Raw genomic sequence first — 4,787 nt, 5'->3', positions numbered from 1 at the left:
AGAAACGTGAGTGGGCAATTATTTGAGTGACAACCCAAAAGCCTCCACTCGTTTGTCCAAACCCACCGAAAAGGAGCTGGGAGAACCTTCTGTGAGGCAGCAGTGACATCCAGTGGTTGGCAAACCAAACACCAGGAAACCACACATGTTCCATGCATCTGAGGCTGAATTTTACAGTACTAGTCTACCTGTGAATTTTAAACATCAGAAAGGGAAGTAAAATATTTACATTTCCAAGCTCATGCTTCAGTTTTAGAAGACCAAAGAAATCAAGTAGGTATGGGCATCCAGACAAAAGCTGCTATTGAAATCAGGCACAGGGAAGGTTCAAAGCACAGAAAGCTCTGTGACAAAGAGGATTTAAATGCGCTTCAGCCTCCAGTTTCATCCCTAGTGCTCTGTCCTGCCCATACACTGCAGGGTGCAGCCTCTGCCCTGGTGCCCATTCAGCTGCAGCCCACAGGTCAGCTGTGATAAGCTGGGAACCAAGACAGCTCATCTAGAACAAATAGTTGAAATTCTTACTGAGCTGAGGGGAGAGGTCATTGCAGCTCTCTGCGTCACTTTTCCTGACCTCCCCATAAGGAGTTCTCGTACGGGGCAAGCACAAGCAGAAGTGAACACATCCGTGAAAGACAGTACACAGCTTTCTCAGCAATGTCACAGAGAGGAGCAGGTTTTTTTGCTTTCTTTCTAGAGGGAATCCATAGGTGAATGGAATCAACACCTTCGGACCAGTCCACAAGTGAAAACTTCCTGCTCCCAAACAAGGACTGTATCACCAAATGAAAGCATGGGTGGAATGGTGACTGAAACAAGAAGTAACTTTCAAAAGATACAGCAGTGATCTAATGGAAACAGAGTGAGCAATGCTTCCTCTGACCATTAGCCAATATACTAACCATGTGAATTATTTCTGCTCTCCTTCCAACCCCTGCTGCAAGGAAGCAGCACCACCCACCATCCCTTTACCTCCTCCATCCCAGGAGAGGTGGCATGCCAGCCACAGCAGAAGACATCTTCTCCAGGGAATGCCTCTGTACAAGAACCTACTTGTTCAGCTGGGCTGAAACACTCCTTAGCTTGCGGAAATTCCTGCTCTCTCAGCTTAGTGCCCTACTTACTAACTTGCCCTTGACGATGTCCTGCAGAAGTGATTGCTTGCCTGGTCGAAGGCATGGATAATCCCTTAACTTCCCCTGATAGCAACCACCAGACTTGCAGATGTAGGCTGTTCACTGCTCCTCCTGAAAGAATGCTCCAGCCATGAAATAAAAAATATAAGCAACAAATGATGACAGCACGGTGACAGTGACTTAAGAGTGAGCCCCAATCAGACAGATAAAGGACAATTTGAGATCTTGAGCTAACTGAAATGCTTCTCATGTCGTCCTGAATTCCTCCATTCTCTAGCATGCAAGCATCTCAACTCCAGAAAAAAGTAAGAATATGTGGCTACAACCAGTTTACCTTTCCAATACTATTGTCCCTCAGGTCAGCTATCTAACTAGCACCTGTGTTTTGCAAAAGCACACCAGGTCCCTGATTTCAGAGAACTGTGCTTGTGTACTTGGACCAGCAGATAGCTGTTGCTGTCTACTGTGAGTGCTTCCAGAAAACTCCTGAGACCCTCAAGTCAGTCCCCTTTCAAACTCCTAAATCAGTGAAATGCTGAAGGTCTCAATTTGTATTGGTAGCATTTGTATTAAATCATTAAATAATCCTAAAATTGTAATTGACAATAAAGCTCTAAACTCAATTTTGCAGGAATATAAAGCTGTTCACAATTTAAAATTGTATTTTAAGTTATATTTCATGTTGAAAAGTGCATGAGATTCATAGTAATATCAATTATCACCTATGTTAATTGTTTGATAGCAATGCATTTTTCTCTCTGAGTGGCTTTAATGCTAGCAGAGCCTAACAAGAAGTAAGGAGCTCTGCTTCCATTTGCAGCTTCCATTTCTCATAAGATCAGTTCTTATCTTGTAAGGACAAAGAGGTTCAGTGGACAGCATGCTGTTTACATAGCTTCATTCTGAATTCAGGACTGCTTGCTGTTTTAAGTCATCGATTTATTATGACTATTGCAGTAAATAGCTACGTAAATCTATTGTTCATATTGTATTTGTTACTTATTAATCATTACAGGGTATTTTTATGCATCATCTACATCAATACAAAACTGTATGAGTTAACTTACAAAACAGGAGTTATAGAGAAGTGAACAAATGGCCATCAGTTGAGGAGAGCTAGGTGGTGTTTTTTTTGCCTTCAGCATGCAACAGCAAAACCACTCTTACATACTTTTTAACAGCTTAGACCTATGCCAAAACAGCATTTCCTATTTTGATAACAGCTATAGGCTCCATATGATTCCATTCTGGAAGCAACCTGCAAGGCTATGTGACTGAGTTTCAATTCTGGTGCCCCTGGAAGCACAAGCTGTACTTGCTATCATGCCTCTTAAAACATCACAACTCTAATTCATGACCAGGTTTGTACAGAGTGCCAACACTGGTGCTAACGGCAAAGTGAAAAGAATAAATCTTGCCGCCTTTTTAATCACAGCAATCTTGCCCATAGTATCACTTTCACAATACTGAAGAAGGATAAGCAGTAAATACATCAGGGCAGGACAGTGAAGCCAGAAATAAATTCCCTTCCCTGGGGGAAGCTGCCTTACAGAGACAGGGAGCCAAACCCCCCTTCCTCTGCTGAAGGCTCCTGTTTCATGTTGTGCCCATAGCTGTCCTCAGCTTGTTTTTTCTATGACATTCGACAGATCATTTTCACCTTCCAAATTAGAGCTGTACTGTTTTATGGCACTGCAGATCTGCAGCTCAACACAGCATTTTCCAGTGTTTCTCAAGTCCCCTTGCAGAACAGTGGCACACTGAGCAATACCGCAGTGAGGAGACAGACAGCAAGAGCCAGCCACCAGGCAGAAGGAGGCATTTCTGCAGGTTGATTACACAAAAGCTGTTTGTTGCCCTCTACCTTCCTCTCTCCTCTGCAGCAGCCAGCAATGATTTGTCAGAAAATGCTGCTAAGAAGCTAATGCATTATGGCAATTCCCATCATTTTTCTGCTTGGGTATGCACTGCTTTAGGAAGTGGTCGCTTGACATATTTGCCTATGTAAAGCTCAAAAGAATTCAGACTATGCATAATTTTGGATTTATCAAGCACTGACAGGTGTTACCTAATACAATAAGCAAAAGGCTATGAAAAGCTTGGGGCTCAATCCCAAGAAAATACTTCATCTCTACCACACCAGACGTCAAACCTCAAAGTTCCTGTCCAGGCTCAGATGGGCTGAATTACAATTTATTTTACATCAGTTAATTTAAAAGCTCTTAGATAGTACGTTTCTAATTAGCAGGAACAAGATAGAGCATAAGAAGTTCAATTATCTTTTTGCATTCAGATTACTATTCATTTGACAGAATGCTTCCTCCATTTGGCTCAACTATTTTTCAGTTGAAACTTAGAATTTGAAATGCTGGCAGCTGACATTAAAGAAAAACAGGATCCATCTTCACTCTAGTTTTCACTTCCAGGACCTGAACCGTTTAAAATAAAAATAAGGATTTTCTAAAAGTATGAAGCCTGAAATTCAAACCTTTCCTGACCACAAGGAGATGCTGACAGTACATTCCCTATTACCCTTTAAATACTTTTTCTTTCAGGAGCCTTGTCAGGAGTGAGGCAGCTGGCGGCCCACCGGGCACAAGCTGGGCTTCTCCACTTTGTTTGACCACTCTGATGCACTTACCTCAGCCCCAGCGCTCAGTAAAGCACACAAAGGTTGTTGGGCATGCTGTTGAAGTGGCCTTCTTGGCTACAAACAGGTACAGCGTACCACCGATTGTTGCGAAGGCACTATGTGAAATGAAACCAAGTCCCTAGTGCTCCATTTCCAATGACGCTGATACCAACAGTAATTACTGAAAGCTTATTTCATATAATAGTATCAAGTACGTAATTTGCACAGTGCTATAATGAAGCTACTAATCAAATTCCCGAAGAAAGCAGGCTTCACTGTAGAGCTTTTCTATTCCATCTCCTTAGCTATGAAAAGATTCACCTGACAGCTAACCATTGTAAAAGAAAATAGTAAACTTCTATTTTTCACACAGAGTAAAAAGACCACCTAATTCTGATAAGCAGCAAGGATTCATCTACCTCATCTCATGTCTTCAGTGTTGTTTATAACTGAAGATTTTGATATTTTTTAAACTCAAGTCAGCACTAAGAGTTTGCTGTAGCATTTGGTATTTTCAATAGCACTTGGACCAGCTAAAGCATCCAAGATACCACCATCAAACTATGATAAGAAAAATACTAAGTTTTGCTTTGGTTCGCTAAAACATAGCTCTAGGTATATATCCTTAAGTAAACTCAGAAGTCTTTATTTTTGGCAAGAATTCCCTCCTCTGCATATACTAAAAATAATAATAAAAATATAGAATGAACGTCTTTCAAAACTTCATTTATGATTTTATAAACAAGCCAATCCTTGTTCACTTTTGAACAAAAAACTGTATTACAGAATGTTGGGAGATGCAGAAACAGTTGTTGAAAAATACATTTCTGCACAAAAGAAGATTGTACTCACACAAGGAAGAGTTACTTTTTCAGGTTTTTCTACAAAAGCTTATCAGCAATTCTGCTTGAAGTAAAATGGTGATCCAAAACAACAGATCCAATTATTCAAGTATGAGTTTTAATGGCCCAGAAGGCACGTCCTGTAATAGCATCTATGTCATTAAAAAGGAAAATGAA

Source organism: Meleagris gallopavo, chromosome 4 (assembly GCF_000146605.3).
Source record: "Meleagris gallopavo isolate NT-WF06-2002-E0010 breed Aviagen turkey brand Nicholas breeding stock chromosome 4, Turkey_5.1, whole genome shotgun sequence".
NCBI classification, from domain to species: domain Eukaryota; kingdom Metazoa; phylum Chordata; class Aves; order Galliformes; family Phasianidae; genus Meleagris; species Meleagris gallopavo.
This window is presented reverse-complemented; position numbering follows the sequence as displayed.